The following is an 18,735-nucleotide window of genomic DNA, read 5'->3' on the forward strand; positions in this document are numbered from 1 at the left end:
AGACATGTGCAAAGTTTCAGAAATGGGCGTGGTGGAATGGCTCAGTAGCGCCACCTTTAGTCAAAAATGGGGGCTTAGTTTTTCCTAGAATCACAAAACTTGGTAGGTGTATTGTTCTCATCAAGCAGGACACCTTTCTAATTTACAGTCATTACCTCAGACCCACAGGAAGTCAGATATTTTGGTTTGAATGTGGATTTTCTGGAGAATTTTCTCTCTCTCTCTGTGTGTCTGTGTGTGTGTGGGGGGGGTGGGGGGATTTGTCTATTCCATTTAATCTTTGTTCTTCAAGGTTTCAGGGGCTTTTGGGGCCCTTAACGTGCTCAAAAACTCTTGAAACTTTCCACACAGGTCAGAACCCACAGTCATCAGAGCCGGGCTGAAGCTGGTACCCGGGCGTGGCAGGGGGGCTCAACAGCGCCCCCTTGGACACGGTCTAAAAACTTGGTCCATATATCAAACACGCTTGCATGAATTAATATGAAACTCGGTACACATATAGATCTCATCGGGCCAAAAAACTTCCGCACTCTAAGTTATTAGCTCCGCCCAACAGGAAGTCGGCTATTATGGGTTGTTTGAAAAACGCATGCTGTGGAATTTGATGTACTCATCCTAGAGAATTCATCCAATCGCCTCCAAACTCGGTCAGCATGAAGTCAAGACATTGAGGATGATAAATTCCGGACGGATTTTTGATATCTCGAACGGTTTGGCCGTGGCGAGGAAACAATGGCGAGAAAAGAGAAACACAAAGTAATATAACTTCTGCATAAGTTAACTGATCTTGATGAAACTTCAGCAGTGTGTTCGTGGTAAGAGGCCGATCAGATGGATGTAACTATTGGGAGTCAAAGTTATAGCGCCACCAACTGGCATATATACATATATATATATATATATATACATATATATATATATATATATACATATATATATATATATATATATATAGCTGCGAGCAGCGATGGAGGGCCCAAGCCGGTGACACCGCCACCCCGGTGGCTTTAGTGTAACTAAAGGCACCAGGGTGGCGGTGCCACCGGCTTGGGCCCGCAATCGCTGCTCGCAGCTATATTTTACTATTGTTTCTTTTGGTTTAAAATTTCCATACAACTATGATATTAAATATGACTTCACAATATAGGCTAAGCAGAATATTTAACATACAAGCCAAAAATGTTTAGCATCAATTTTATTTTTAGTTTAAAGTTCATGGGAGGAGGAGGCCGGACCCAGCGAACGTTCAACATAACTTTAATCCACAAATAAACACATAAAACAAAATGAAAGTAGAGGGGCAGCCCCTCACTGATGACATAAACAAAACACACGGTAAAGTCCAGGCCTGGTCCCCTCTCATCTTGCTCCTCATCACTCCTCCTTTTATCCTTCCATATGTCCTTGTGTGTGGCTGGTCTATATATATAGACCTATATATGTATATAATGTCTGTAATACATATACATATACATATACATATATGATGTACATATAATGTTTTTCAAAATATGTTTCACAGTAAAATGAGTCATACAACATGAGGGTGGCAGAATTTTTACTTTTGAATGAACTATCCCATTAAAACAGACACACAAAAGCATAATGTTTTTTGCTTTATTGTATTTAGTTAACAGTCAAATACAGGGCAAAATACAGCATCTATTAATTCTTGGAGACTATTGATTCCCAAACAGGTGTATGTAGATTTTGATGTTTTTTAAACAAATTAAACAAAAATATGTGACAGAAACAAAATGTGCATTTACTTGTGTGACTTTTAATGATAATTATATATGATATAATATGAGAAAACAGAAAAATGTGAGGTTTGGTGCTGATATAAGGAACTTGAGCATTACTGATAGGGCTTTGGAGGCTGGAAAACACTGGCTACATACAAAATAATCAAGAAATTAAGAATGGCACAGAATACTCGCACTAGGCTACAGTAGTGAGTACTGGCCACAGATACATTTGCAGAGATTTATTTCAGGCATTGTTGTTGACACTGCAGTAGTCATCTGTACTGACAACTATAGGCTACAAATCAAATCAAACTATATTCAAATAAAACGTAAAGCCTCAGAAATGAAATAAAAAGCTAAAGACATAAAAGAGTAAAAAAAACAAACAGTAATAGCCTAGACTATGGCATTATTTGCTCATTGTTTGCTCTGCTGTGAATGTCTGTAATCAATCTGGCAAAACAGCTCAGACAATTTATTATATTACACAAACTATGCGTTGTTTTGAATATGTGAACTGCTTAACATTGAAACTTCACTACCTTTTCGAAATAATCCATTAAAACAAGTTGCGTTTTGAGGAGCGTGCAAAGTTTTCAGTTCCACACGTTTGTGCGTTGTCTCAAGGACATGCCCACAATAGAGGGAAATATCATGAATATTCATGTATACTGCACCCACTGGGACGGTTTTTCGCAGGAACTGAATATTACACAACACTGGCCTCGCTCCGTTCCCACAGCTCTCGGCATCGCCCTGCTTGCCACTTCTTGTTTTTTTCTTTTCTTTCAAAATTCACTCGAACTTTGGGACTGAAAATAAGTTACAGTGAATCATATAACCTGTACATCTGCAGTGTGCTTTCCTCTGTCATCTGAGACTGTTTGTAAATCTTGGCTGGCTGGAGAATAACAGCACGTTATCTGTGAGATGCACAGCTGTTGACCCATCTGCTGTGTGACAGGCAGGTCTGTTAGGAAAATATGAATGACAATGTGAAGTCATTATGTGTGGTTAATATGCACATGGTCTGAGACCAGCCCCACCAAAACCAAACACACTGATATTCATTACTGGAAAAAGGACCAGTAGATTTTGTCTTATAAGATCATTGTAATAGAAGTAAATTCAGGGGGTCCCACCATAAAATCTAAAACAATATGGTTACACTGACACACTGGTCAAATTATTTGTATTAGGCTATTTTATGTGGATAACACTGGGTATTTTAGGGATAATGTTTTAAAATTAAGGTTTCATTTCTTCTTTAAAAAACTGGAATTAAAATGAAACCCACTGGAATTTGGCCAATGTGTTTTCACTCTTTCGTAAGATTATACATGAAGAAAATGAAGAAAAAAAAAAACATTTCCCAGAGCAAATGTTCTTTAAACATGAATCCACTAAATCCAGACTCTAGTCCAGAGTGTCTGTTTATGTTCTTTAGAGCCTGGATAGTTCACAAATTCTGTCATGATCTCAACCTTATGTGGTTCCAAATCTTTCTGTGGAAATTATTGGGGTCACTGTTATTTTGGTATCACTTTACAACAGGGATGGGCTACTTTGGTCCTGGAGGGCCACTGTCCTACAGAGTTTAGCTCCAACCCTGAAAAAATCACCTGCCTGTAATTTTCTAGTAATCCTGAGGACCTTGATTAGCTTGTTCAGGTGTGTTTGATTATGTCACATGCCTGTCCTGTCTTGTGCTGCACATGGGTGTTTTGTTATTTTGGGCCATGTGCTCGTGTCTATTGTCTAGCCCCTCCCATCTTGTTATCTGATTATTGGTTAATTTGTCCCACCTGTCTGTCTCGTTACCCTCGTTTGTTTGTTCCCCTATTTAGCCTCCTTGTGTTTGTAGTCTTGTGCTGGTTCGTTGTCCGTGTTTCTTGTTTCCTGGAGTTCCTGAGTTTTTGTGTTTGTACCGTACCTGCATGTCACTAATAAACTAACTCTGCATTTGTATCCTCGACTCTCGTTTACCATTCCGTGACAGAACGAACCAGCCAAGTATGTGGATACAGCGGAGTGAAATTTTTCCTCAGGGAGAGGGAGAAGGAGCCTCTATTTCCTTGCTGGAGTACTTTTCCAGATGCGCTCAAAGGACTTTGGAGGAGGAGAGTATCACGGCAGATGGCAGTCAGTGGAAGGGAAAGCCTTCGTCGCTGGTCCCGAAACGGAGGACAGGTAGGAAGACTTCCTCCGTGCCTGTTCCGGTGGTCCCAGTTCCGGTGGTCCCGAGTTCGGTGGTCCCAGTTCCGGTGGTCCCGAGTCCAGTGGTCCCAGTTCCGGTGGTCCCGAAACGGAGGAGGAGAAGGAAGACTTCCTCCATGCCAGTTCCGGTGGTCCCAGTTCCGGTGGTCCCAGTTCCGGTGGTCCCAGTTCCGGTGATCCCAAGTCCGGTGATCCCAGTTCCGGTGGTCCCAGTCTCGGAGGTCCCTGTGCAGTCTGAGATAGACAGAGCAGCTAAGACTCTGTTGGATTACTTCGAAAAACTATACAAGATCCTAGAGTTTCCCAGAACTGTTCACGCCACATCTGCCGATCCAGAGACTGTCCACGTCACGTCTGCCCAGCCAGAGCCTGTTCAGGTCACGTCTGCCCAGCCAGAGACTATTCACGTCACGCCTGCCGAGCCTGTGTCTTCGGACAAGATGGCCGCCGCCGAGCCTGTTCACGTCACGCCTGCCGAGCCTGTGTCTTCGGACAAGATGGCCGCCGCCGAGCCTGTTCACGTCACGCCTGCCGAGCCTGTGTCTTCGGACAAGAAGGCCGCCGCCGAGCCTGTTCACGTCACGCCTGCCGAGCCTGTGTCCCCTGACAAGATGGCCGCCGTCGAGCCTGTGTCTGTTCCTGAGCCGGTGGCGTCTGTTCCTAAGCCTGAGCCGGTGGCGTCTGTTCCTGAGCTTGAGCGGGTGGCGCCAGTTCCGGTGCCTGAGCCGGTGGCGCCAGTTCCGGTGCCTGAGCCGGTGGCGCCAGTTCCGGTGCCTGAGCCGGTGGCGCCAGTTCCGGTGCCTGAGCCGGTGGCGCCAGTTCCGGTGCCTGAGCCGGTGGCGCCAGTTCCGGTGCCTGAGCCGGTGGCGCCAGTTCCGGTGCCTGAGCCGGTGGCGCCAGTTCCGGTGCCTGAGCCGGTGGCGCCAGTTCCGGTGCCTGAGCCGGTGGCGCCAGTTGTGGTGTCTGAGCCGGTGGTGTCTGGGCCGGTGGTGTCTGGGCCGGTGGCGCCAGTTGTGGTGTCTGAGCCGGTGGTGTCTGGGCCGCCGGTGGCGCCAGTTCCGGTGCCTGAGCCGGTGGCGCCAGTTGTGGTGTCTGAGCCGGTGGTGTCTGAGCCGGTGGTGTCTGTTCCTGGGCCGGTGGTGTCTGTTCCTGAGCCGGTGGTGTCTGAACCTGAGCCGGTGGTGTCTGTTCCTGAGCAGGTGCCTGTTCCCTGGCCGCCCGAGGGGTCGTCTCCGCCCTGGCCGCCCGAGGGGTCGTCTCCGCCCTGGCCGCCCGAGGGAGAGTCTCCGCCCTGGCCGCCCGAGGGAGAGTCTCCGCCCTGGCCGCCCGAGGGAGAGTCTCCGCCCTGGCCGCCCGAGGGAGAGTCTCCGCCTTGGCCGCCCGAGGGACTGTCGTCTCCGCCCTGGCCGCCCGATGAACTGTCTGCTCCGCCCTGGACTCCCGAACGTTGTGTGTCTCCCTGGTCTTCTGAACTGTCCATTCCCCTTGTCCCGCCCTGGTCCCAGTTCCGGTGGTCCCAGTTCCGGTGATCCCAAGTCCGGTGATCCCAGTTCCGGTGGTCCCAGTCTCGGAGGTCCCTGTGCAGTCTGAGATAGACAGAGCAGCTAAGACTCTGTTGGATTACTTCGAAAAACTATACAAGATCCTAGAGTTTCCCAGAACTGTTCACACCACATCTGCCGATCCAGAGACTGTCCACGTCACGTCTGCCCAGCCAGAGCCTGTTCAGGTCACGTCTGCCCAGCCAGAGACTATTCACGTCACGCCTGCCGAGCCTGTGTCTTCGGACAAGATGGCCGCCGCCGAGCCTGTTCACGTCACGCCTGCCGAGCCTGTGTCTTCGGACAAGATGGCCGCCGCCGAGCCTGTTCACGTCACGCCTGCCGAGCCTGTGTCTTCGGACAAGAAGGCCGCCGCCGAGCCTGTTCACGTCACGCCTGCCGAGCCTGTGTCCCCTGACAAGATGGCCGCCGTCGAGCCTGTGTCTGTTCCTGAGCCGGTGGCGTCTGTTCCTAAGCCTGAGCCGGTGGCGTCTGTTCCTGAGCCTGAGCGGGTGGCGCCAGTTCCAGTGCCTGAGCCGGTGGCGCCAGTTCCGGTGCCTGAGCCGGTGGCGCCAGTTCCGGTGCCTGAGCCGGTGGCGCCAGTTCCGGTGCCTGAGCCGGTGGCGCCAGTTCCGGTGCCTGAGCCGGTGGCGCCAGTTCCGGTGCCTGAGCCGGTGGCGCCAGTTGTGGTGTCTGAGCCGGTGGTGTCTGGGCCGGTGGTGTCTGTTCCTGAGCCGGTGGTGTCTGTTCCTGGGCCGGTGGTGTCTGTTCCTGAGCCGGTGGTGTCTGTTCCTGAACCGGTGGTGTCTGAACCTGAGCCGGTGGTGTCTGTTCCTGGGCCGGTGGTGTCTGTTCCTGAGCCGGTGGTGTCTGAACCTGAGCCGGTGGTGTCTGTTCCTGAGCAGGTGCCTGTTCCTTGGCCGCCCGAGGGGTCGTCTCCGCCCTGGCCGCCCGAGGGGTCGTCTCCGCCCTGGCCGCCCGAGGGAGAGTCTCCGCCCTGGCCGCCCGAGGGAGAGTCTCCGCCCTGGCCGCCCGAGGGAGAGTCTCCGCCCTGGCCGCCCGAGGGACTGTCGTCTCCGCCCTGGCCGCCCGATGAACTGTCTGCTCCGCCCTGGACTCCCGAACGTTGTGTGTCTCCCTGGTCTTCTGAACTGTCCATTCCCCTTGTCCCGCCCTGGTCTGTCTCTCCCGTCCCGCCCTGGTCTGTCTCTCCCGTCCCGCCCTGGTCTGTCTCTCCCGTCCCACCCTGGTCTGTCCCTCCCGTCCCGCCCTGGTCTTATGGAGCGTCTGGTAGCCGCTCCGTAGGGAGTGGGTAATGTCACATGCCTGTCCTGTCTTGTGCTGCACATGGGTGTTTTGTTATTTTGGGCCATGTGCTCGTGTCTATTGTCTAGCCCCTCCCATCTTGTTATCTGATTATTGGTTAATTTGTCCCACCTGTCTGTCTCGTTACCCTCCTTTGTTTGTTCCCCTATTTAGCCTCCTTGTGTTTGTAGTCTTGTGCTGGTTCGTTGTCCGTGTTTCTTGTTTCCTGGAGTTCCTGAGTTGTGTTTGTACCGTACCTGCATGTCACTAGTAAACTAACTCTGCATTTGTATCCTCGACTCTCGTTTACCATTCCGTGACAGATTAGGGTTGAAGCTAAACTCTGTAGGACAGTGGCCCTCCAGGACCGAAGTTGCCCATCCCTGCTTTACAATAAGGTTATTGACATTAGTTAACTTGCCTACTTTACCGTTATTTTTTAAAACCACTGACTTTTAATGTATACAGACAAAAATAGCTGAATGATGATTCACTTTTGGGTGAACTAACCATTTAAAGCTAAAGTGTGTATACATATTTTAACATTAAGGATTACACAAATTTCATTTAAAGTCAGTATGAAACGGAAGTAGAGACAGTCTTTTCATCCCTATTGTGACGTAGCCAATAGCTGCGTCCCAATTCAGAGGCTGCATCCTTCGAAGGCCGATTGCGTCACCGCGGCACGACGAAGGCTGTCACAATTCAAAGGCTCCTCCAAATGCGGCCTTCATTTCCTGTGAAATTATGGATACAACAGATGGATCCTCCGCGGCCTTGCTTACCCCAGAATTCATTGCATGCCAGTGAGAAATTATTTTTTTTGAGAGAAATTGCCGAATTATACTTTTAAACTCAAGTATTGGGTTTTAACTTACTCAAATTTCTAATGATACAAATGTAAAAAAACAACAACTTTAAAGCAGTTCAAATGTTGGCATATCTTACTAAGATGCGATTATGTATAGTTTATATTCTTTATCATAAGGGACAACGGTGAACATATTTAGACAGTTTGTGAACCCTGTTTTGTTTAATATGACTTTCAAAAAAGTCCAGAACAAACGTTGCTGTTACTCATCGACGGCAGCTGTCACAGTTGCTAGGCAACAAGAACAATCCTTTGTATGCTAGACCGTCCCATTTAACAACGCTCAGTCTGACCTTCGAAGGCGTGACCTTCGAAGGCGTGGCCTTTGAAGTCCAAGTCCTTGGAAGGATGCAGCCTCTGAATTGCGACAGCCAATATCTGAGTAAAAACTTCTCAAACAAGGAAAAAATGTAGGGCAGGACTTAATTTTTCCATGTTGAATTGTTTGGATGGTTGGATCATTGTGGTTTGCTATTGCTGTTATTGCTATTGAGGTTGTCCCACCCTCGAGCCAGTAAACACGTCATCAGAGAAGAGAAGAGATAGCGCTGCAAGAGGGAGGGGAATATTCCAAAATAATCAAATTAAAAAATAATCATAAATGTTGATTTCATGGTAACTTTAACTGATCACTAACTTCAGCCTTGTTACTGTAGGTATGAGTGTGTTTGTGTATAACATGATCCTCGTCTCTCAGTCGGGTTCTGACTGTCTGGCAGTGAAGGTATGCTGACTAACCCAGCTGATGGACTGTTTACAGTATCATTTTACCGCATGCTATAGAGGCAGGGGGGCGAGAACAGTGTGAACCTGTGGCCTATGACGCTAATAACCATCCACTATTACCCTCTCCACTGGTTTTGTTGTTTTTGATAAAAGATAAATAATTTCAAAGCACTTGGTGCTCTTGGTATCACATTATTTACTGACACATGAGTATATCTTTGATATCAGTGGGTAATACGCCTGTATTTGAGCAGTTTGACTTTGTGGGAGAGTGACACATTTGTTGGTGAGAAGGTCAAGTGTTCCGCTGTAAGAAACCTGGAAGGGAACCATCTCTGCTAGTATTACAGCACTCTGCTGATTTGTGTTATCAACTACCATGTTTCCATATTGGTGATAAATCAAAATTCTAATAATACAGACTGTACCTTTTACTGCATTGTGTTTTTGGGCAGCTATAGATATTAATTTCAGTTAGGTGTCATGGAACCATTTCATATTTAGATTTGGACTGCCATCTACTTAGCCCTTTGCCAGGTTTTTTTTAAATTATTATTGTGTTTAACAGCAATTTTGTGATGAAAATGATAATTTAAACATCACTAGTATTTTATGCATCCTAAATGCGCACAAGAATTTGTAATAATTCAGATTTTTTAAAGCATAATTAGTATATTGGAATGATTTTTGAAGGATCATGTGACACTGAAGACCGGAGTAATGATGCTGAAAAATCAGCTTTGACGACAGGAATAAATTACGTTTAAACATTTATTCAAATAGGAAACAGTTATTTTGAATTGCAATAATAATTCACAATTTTACTGTTTTTACTGTATTTTTTAAATGCAGCATTGGTGATTATAAGAGACTTCTTTAATATATATATATATATATATATATATATATATATATATATATATATATATATATATATATAGTATTTATTTGACTGTATATTTTATGTAAATTACTGATTTTATTTTTCAATTATGTAAATTTAGAAACAATCATAGTTTAAGATTTAAAATAAAGACAACAAAATTATATATAAAGGTATTTTTTTTTAAATAATGAAAGCAGTAAAAAAAAATCTATATGTACTGTAAAACATTTTCAAATCAGTTTTAATTTAATAATAATAATAAAAAATGCTCAAATGTGTTTGTTTTAATTTTCCACTGGGAAACAAGATAGCCCAATGAAGTTGAGGAAACACAAATTTGATTACTAACCTAAAACTTCCCATGCAGACACAATCTTGATCCCTGAAATCACAAAAAAATATGCTTATATAAAACCTGAACCAGATTCCTGATATGCAGAGGGTCTTTGAACTCATCCCAGGACACATTTGCCAAATTAACCCGTGTCCTGTCCCCCACAGAGACCTAAGACAGATGAAGGTAATCAAATCCATCCCACCCTCTCCGGTCATGTCTTTCCCATTCTGAGAAAAGACCTGAAAGGAGGATGCATGAATTGTTTGGGTACATCACCATCACAGGCTTCCTTCCTATGATTCAGAGGGGAGGATATGGGCCATGTTATTACAGACACACCCAAAGTGAGACAGGACAGAAGGACAGACGCCCACTGTCACCTCACCCACAGTACCACAGCCTAAGAATAGCAGGGAGGAAAGCACAAGGAACACACAATGGCAAGTGGAAGAAGAGGATGCATACTTCCAACGTTCAGCGTCGAGACTCCTTAATTGGTGTATCCTAGCATTCGCTTTGATATTATTTTTATTATTAAATAAAGAATTTTGATGCAACTACACCACTCTAAAAACAGATGGTTATTTAACCATCTGGTGCTCTTCAATCATTTTTGACTGAAATATTTTACTTTTTTTCTTTCTTTTCTTTTTTTTTTTTTTACCGGAATGATATGAAACGTGGTAAAGGTTGTGGCACTTATGTGAAAAAAATAAAATAAAATAAATAAAATCATGGACATTATTTGAGAAGAAAAAACAAAAACAACAACAACAAAAAAGCATTGGAAACGAATGGAAAGCGAATTTCGTTTGGTACTGCGCCCAAACAAAATCTTACTGAAAGCAAGTGTTTTTGAGATATCAACCTCATATTTGGAACACAGCTTGTTTAGATTTATGGCTTTGATTTTCTCACAGTTTTAGAGTAAAACATGTTTTGGAAAATATATATATCATTTAAAAAATGTAAGTATTTTTTTATTAATTTTTCATTATAATGAACTTAAACTTCTATATATTTTTTTGTTTCACTTTTTATTTTATTTTTATTTTTCACTTCAGCAATAATCTGCCAAGTGTTTTCTTTAAAAAGAAAAGCATTCAAGATTTCTGAGTTTGAGTGTTTTTTTGTTTTTGTTTTGAGTTTGAGGTCTATGCTCAAAAAGAGATTAACAGGCAATAAATGGATCAGAACTATTCCATAGATATAATTTAGTACCAAAAATCCCCTAAAAATACAAAATATTAAATAATAAAAAAATCGAACTAGAATACAGAATATATAGCCTATTCAAATTGTAACATTCAACTGTTACATCAACAATATTCAGTGTTACATTAACTGACAAAACATTTTTACAGTGATAAATGTAGATATAACATCTCAGAGGCCATTCCAAAACATGTATTGTTTAATTCCAACCACCAACGTTAAACCACCCACAATTGTCTAGTCCTGTTTCTATTTACTTAAACACCTATTTTAAATAGGATATGGTATTATCATCAGGGATGCCAACTCTCACGCATTGAACGTGAGACTCACGCAATTGACACTTTTCACACGCTCTCACGCCACACATCCATTTTCTCACGCACAGAAAAATTGCGGAGCAAAGAGGTACTTTTAATATTAAACTAATTCTCAGCTCTTAGATTCCGTCAATTTTATTACGAAATTCAGACAAAAATACGTTTGGCGCTTGTAAATGTGACGTGACAGATCGCGGAGCGCCTCAGTTCAAGTGCACGTGAACCGATCATCTGTTACTTTTTTATTTAAAGATGCAGTACAACTTACCGAAAGTATACATAATATCGACCAATTAGTGTTTTTCAACCACGGAAAGAGGTCAATATAACAGCAGGAGAACAATTATGTCACATAACGTTACATTTAGCTCAGGAAAGCCATTTAATGACCATAGCATGTTAATTGAATAGAAAAAATAGCTAGACAGGAGATTTTGCTGAGCACTATATTACATATTTATTATATTTTTACTTAAGTCATTAAATAATTGTTATTATAACAAAAACTGCATTATATTTAATTTAATTTGTTATTTTTAACCTTTAATAATACCAGCAGATTGGGCCCTATGTTTACAGCATTAGGTGAGATTCTTTTTTTAAATAAAATTTAAAATAAACATGTATCCAAATTAGTCAATATTGAATCAAAATCGGAATCAAATCACAAGAATAGAATTGAAATCTTGAAATTTTTGTGAAGCAATAAAAACTGTATCCTACAGTCATTGTACAATGTAAACATTGTAACATGTTGTCACTAAACTTCATAAAATTCTATTTAGTTACCAAATGTTTTGACAATCACAATTACACTTATTGTGATGCAATATTTGTTTTGCTAAACTCAAGTTAAACTCAAAAGTTGGCAGCCCTGTATCATGTTTTTCAAACCACAATACAATTTAGGTGTGGACTGAAGACTGAATCATAGGTGTAGCAAAATCAAAAAGAAAAAAATGCCTTGACCACAAAATGTGGTTTAACTGATTTGTTGTTTTATTGTTAAGTCTTTATGTACAGTAAGCAGCTTAAAGTGGGAGGGTGCCCGGCCCCGGTGAGTTATAATATGTTGGAAAACGAGATTTACTCGTAACGCATGGTAACAGAGCACTGTGTCACATAACCACAATGAAGAGAAACCCATCTCTGCAGCCAAGAGTGTTGCGCAACCAGAGCTGTGAGGGAAAGCGTACAAAAGAGCTGGTGAGGAAGCAAGAGTGAGATAGCGAACGAGCACAGGCAGTGATGTCTGTCTTGGCTTGCCTGGTCAGACTGGAACTCTCATTCTTGTTGCAAAGAACAGAGTCTTTATATGCAGCAAATTAGAATTCCTCTCACTTTAGGTACAGCATGTTACAGCTGGCTGTGTTTGTATCAGTCAATGTCATGCTTTTTTATCACACATACACACACACACACACACACACACACACACACACACAAACACACAAGTTTTTTTGTGTAATCTAATGTAGTTTGTTTGTGATGATCTTGAATAAACGGAAATAAAACCAATTTAGATGTTACCAAATGAAGCACTTTTTCTATGTTATCTGACTAACAATTTTACAATCAGCGTATCTCTGAATATATTTTTCATGTATTATAACATTTGTAAACAGTAATGTTGTGAAATATTGTTACAATGTAAAATAACTGTTTCCTATGCCTGTATTTATTTTTATTAGCCTATATGATGGCAAATCTGAATTTTCAGCATCAATTCTCCACTCTTCAGTGTCACTTTCAGTATTCGGTAGCCATTCTAATGCTGATTTGCTGCTCAAGAAACATTTATTAATATAATCACAGATAATTAAAACAGTTGAAAATGTGACACATTTTTCAAGATTCTCTTATGAATAGAAAGTTGTTCAAAAGAACAACATTTAGTTTAAACTAGAAAAATGCATTTCCGGAGGAACTGCAAAGTGTGCTTGCTCGGGTGCAGTGCACTAACGTTAGCAGGTAGTGGATAGATGTGAGATGCGAGAAAAAAGATGTCAAACTGTCTTTTATTTTCGAATTTAATTCCTCAATCAGCGCTGGACCGGCATTTTCTGTCTTCCTCTGAGCCCTGGCCGTAGACAGATCATGTTTCACGCTGTCAATGCAGTGGTCTGCGCTGCGCTGATCTTATTCACACTCAGGGCCGTCCATAAGGGGGGATAAAGGGGAACGTTTTCTGGGGCCCAGCCGCTAGGGGGGGGCCATGCAGTCCAGCAATAATTATGTTCATCCTAAATATAAGCAAAGGTTACCATATTTTATTTTGAACCAAAATAGCACCATTAATTGTTGAAAGTGAGAAAAAAATGCATTTTATTTAATGTTGCTGAGTAAAATGTAGCCTGTGTCATAATGAAACACCCCTCTCCTGAAAATGGTCTGAGTAGGCAATTTTTTATTGTATATAACCAACGCAACGTCAAAACGCCAGTGCTTTGCGCCAGTTCGTGGTGACAAGTGACCTGAAAAAATTACAGCTTAATGTTGGAGTAAATTTATTTGCTATGCCAGGGCCTGCAAATAAATCAGGGTGCCAGAAAAGAAAGGAGAAGAAAAAGAGGGAGCTGGCAAGGGCTTTAGACCCAACTTTTTTCAGTCAGCTCAGAAATTAATAAAGAATTACCTGCGCTCCACAATGAGCCAAGAGAGACTCAATAGCCTGGCAATACTTGCCATTGAGTGTGAACTGGCTAAACAGGTGGACTTTAAAGACATTATAAAGGACTTTGCATCCAGAAAGACAAGGAAGATGACTATATAAGAGGCAAAGATGATACCATAAGGTAATAAACTGCATTTCTGCATGTCCTGTCAGTGTAGCAGATCGTTTGTTAACCTGTGTGTGTGTGTGTGTACCTATGTAGCCCCCATCACTGAGTAAGTCTCTCTCAGTTAAATGTTTGTGTTAATGTAGGAGAGAGAGAGAGAGAGAGAGAGAGAGAGAGAGAGAGAGAGAGAGAGAGAGAGAGAGAGAGAGAGAGAGAGAGCACACGCATGATATGAGTAGCCTATAGCAGATTTGGGGAGGGCCCATTCACTGGACCTTTTCAGGGGCCCAGTCATTTCTGTGGGCGGGCCTGTTCACACTATCGAGTGTAGGTGCAGCATTCTAACATTGAGTCATAATGAGCTGTTTGTGAAGAAATTATCCGCTTCCAAATTATGTCATTTTAATCACTAAATTGAAACATTAAAAAACTATTTGCTCTTTATGGTGTGCGAGTGACAGAGCGCTGCAGCAACGAACCAACTGATCAGCTTGCAGCATAACAACATTGAATGTTCAGCCGAACAGCTGATCATAGCTGTACAGGGCGCCTTATTATTTGTCATCTCCATAAATATATCTAGTAGTAAAGCTAATGCAAGGGCTAGAAATCAATTAATCTTTTACTGATACTTCCTTGTCATCATGGAGAGCGCAGTTCATGGTTGCATAGCAACGACAGACGCCACGGGACAGCAAGCGCTTGTGGAAAGGAGAGAGTGGCGCGCTCGCGCTTTCCACTTTTTTAACAGTCTATGGTTTTTACACATCTAAGGTGCGTTCCATTCGACAGGGTCCATAGAGACAGAGCGTATTTAGGCCACGCCCAGACCGGGGGGGAAAACAATCCAACCGACTTTGCATTGCAAGAGGCTGCCTCCTCGTCATTTCTGACTTACAACAAAAAACAAAACAATGTCGAAAAGCTGCTATGTGACAAGCTGTACAGCAAAAAAGCTAAAAAAAAAATTATTTTATAATCTGTCGACCCCAAAAAACAAGCATTTAAGGACACAAAAGTGGATACAGGCAATTGAAACAGAGCGCAAGGTGTCATACCACTGGAGCAGGGAACGTAATCGGCGACAGTATAGCTTAGCTTACAAAAATATAATATATAAAACTGACATTTGGATATTTGACTTACCAGTGACAAAATGTTTACTGCATTTTTTAGTGCACACTGAGTGTAAGGATCCCAATTTACCCATTCGTTCCAGCCTGTACCCACTTTTGTGTCCTTAAACGCTCGTTTTTTGGGGTCAACAGATTATAAAAACTTTTTTTTAGCTTGTTTGCTGTACACCTTGTCACAAAGCAGCTTTTAGGCATTTTTCTGTCTTTTATTATAAGTCATAAATGACAATGGAGACGGTTGGATTGTTTTCCCCCCCGGTGGGCGTGGTCTTCAGATTATGACGCGTTGCGCTCTGTCTCAATAGACCCTTTTACAGCCCACGTGATCAAATAGTTGCGCACGCATTTTGGCAACGGAAGTGGTGTTTTTCCCCACTGGCTCTAACGTGTTGGCACCTCCGAAAGTTTATCAAAACGGTTTCCCAGCATCAAAATGTCTGGTTGTTGCGTTTACGGTTGCACTAATCGATATTCCACCAAGGGGCTTACGTTTTATAGGATTCCGACAGGATCACGGCCGTTTCAGAATAGTGGCTGCAGGCGATTAAACGTGTTGATTCGAGCGAGGACATAATAAAAAATGCTCGCGTCTGTTGTTTAATCCGCTCGCGTAGCTTGACACGCTGCTGATTCTTGCCATACTTCCGTTGCCAATATGCGCGCGCATACGTCATCATTGTGTACAAACAGTAAAAGGGTCTATACGCAGTGTTCACTGCTCCCCTACTCCCTGAGCACGGTATATCAGTTGAAGTGGACTTCACTGACAATAACCGCTCATTTGAAACACCCTGCAAACGTCATCAAAGAAAGTCAACGACGGGGTCGCGCAGATTATGATATAACATAAATATATATAGGACTACATTCATATTTTAATTTTTATTATTATATGATATATTTACAATTATATTGCACTATTTTACAACTACCTAAAATAAAATCACTTTACTTCACAAACTAGCTAAGCTGGCTGCATTCACTGAGGTAAATTATAGCCTAATCATCAAAAGTAGTATATGTAATATTCACAACAATAACCGTTAAAATACTGTCATTTGTATAACAATGGCGAAATGTATTAATACTTACACACATACGTAAACTCCTCCATCGTTAGTTATGACCGTTCTGACTGGTGATGACGTGGTGCGCGAAATGACAGTTGGGTGATCATCGCTCTCCACTTCCTGTGAAGTGATGTATCGATGTTCCCTTATTCCCTATGCCATGCGCAGTGCCCTTCGAACTGAACATGTTCGCTCCCTTCGGATTGGAATCTCACTTAAGATGGCGGAATACCCTGTGAAGTCCACTTCGCAGTCCACAACGCACCTCTAGAGCGACGTTGTAGATTGTTTGAGCATGTGACTGCGCATTTCTCCTTGTTTTATATTGTTATGCGCAGCATATTTCCCGTGCGCACAAAGACAGCCACAGACAATGAATTGTTTGTTCGGTTAGCGAAGAAGAGCATGATGTATTTTGTATAAAGTTTTTTTGTTTTTTTTGTTATTAACTGTTTTGAGAACTGGAAATGCACAATTCATGCATACAAATCTGTATATATTAATAAATGAAGATGATTAAATTAGACCGATGCAAAAAACGAAATTCAGGCCCTGCATTTATTAAGACAAACCTAGTAAAAACGAATGCAGTCTATACACTTGCCAAATGATGTAAAATTTTGGAATGTTTTTTTTTTTTTTTTATCTTGTACATCCTCACATTGGAGTCTCGAGTTAATGTACAAAGTTTGGTTTCGATACGTGACAGCGTTCCTGAAATATGAACTACTTCCTGTTTTGGCGACTACGCCGCTGATTTCGTTTGGCTGTGACGGGCAAACGCTTCCGAAAATCAAAAATCCTTCTAGTAACTTTTGTGAGGCTTGGTCCAAGGATCATGTACGTCCAGTTTCAGCAAGCACACTTAATAAATATTTTTTGTAACAATGTCAAAGTCTTTACTGTCACTTCTGATTTTTGCAAAATCGTACATATTTTACGAATTGGCCAATTCGTATGAATTCATACGAATGACCTACCCCTGACCCCGCCCCTAAACCTACCCATCACGTGGGTTTAGACAAATCGTACAAATTCGTACAAGTTAGGTCGTACGAATTAGTACGAATTAGCCAACTTTTTATCATTCGTACGAATTCGTACGAATTGGTCGTGAGATAGCGTTGGAGCTGTCAGGTTTCTCAGGCTGATCCTGGATCAAATGGCTTTGGTGAAACCATTTGCAGGGATTTGCATTTGAGTGTGGCCTCAGTTTTTACATTCTAAAATGTAACATTCTTAAAATGTAGTGCACAAGTTAAACAGATCACTTTATACAACTTAAAAAAAAAAAAAAAAATTATATATATATATATATATATATATATAAAGAGCTTTTCCTTTCCATACAAAATTATATCAAAATGATGTTGTTTTTTGGGGTCTACTAGAATAGGTTTTCATGCTTAAATGTTCAAAACTCATTATTATTTTAAATATTTTACATTGTTGCTGCACCTCTTTTCCCAGTCTGTCAGTAACGGTCTGTGTAGTTGCTGTCTCTATGAAGCCCCTCCTTTGTGAAAAGCACAATATGCTCTGATTGGTCAGCTGGACCAGTGTGTTGTGATTGGTCAATCGCTTCGAGCTTCAGAAATGGCATGCCCCTTACCATAACCACGAGTTTCAATACACTATTAAGGCAACTCAACAAGGCCTCCTCCCCCTTTTTTTGCGTATGCCATGGACAGTAATTATTCAAATGGTGATTACTGTGACGTGTACGTTCCCAGAAGAAAACTCAAATAGTCCAGGTGTTTTAGAAAGTCCAGAAACAGTGCTTATTGATATTGAGAATTTGGAGTGATCTTTGTGCTTTGTAACTTTTCTGCCCTTTTCATGCTCAAAGAGCAACATTACACACTAAAGAAAGTTGAGAATGTAAAAAAAGAAAGAAGAGCAAAATAGGTCCTCTTTAACAAGTAAAACAACACAGCCCACAAGGTAACCACGTCCAACATCCACATTGAAGCTGCCTGATGAGAACACTTCCACCCAGTTCCTGCGCTTGCTTTCTCCTCCCATTCATGAAAAGACACTTTCTTCCTTCTCTTTTGTATCGAGGCACACGGCCAATGCCAATTGGACTGCTAGAGAAAACGGAGGCTAGGCGGGTAGAATTCACAATGTGCAGGCTATATGCACCCCACTGATGTCGCCAACAGAAGAGCCATTCTAGTTGGCCGGTTCACTGGTGAAGGCCTTTTACCACATTCTGCTTTGTTCCACTTATTCACGAAGCCCGTGTCCATTCACGTGTTGGCCTCATAATGGCAGCCTTTCTATGTGGCCAAGCTTGCTTTGAAATCATCAAGATAACAGATAAAGTGCAGCCCATGTGTTACTGAAACCAGCCGAGTGTTTTACATGTGTCGTTTCAAAGCGAGTCCTTACTTTCAGCAATAAGGAGACTCAAAAGGGGGTGATTTCTCAATTAGATTAGAAAGACTCATTGTATTTATGGGTAATCATACCCGCACTCATGCATGTTTGTGTGTAATTAAATAGACTCGGTCAGAGGATAAGTTCTATCCAACTACAGCATTTTCCATCCAGTCAATGACTCATTTGGAGTATTTACAA

This window comes from Abramis brama, assembly GCF_963993115.1.
Source record: "Abramis brama genome assembly, chromosome: 2".
NCBI lineage: Eukaryota > Metazoa > Chordata > Actinopteri > Cypriniformes > Leuciscidae > Abramis > Abramis brama.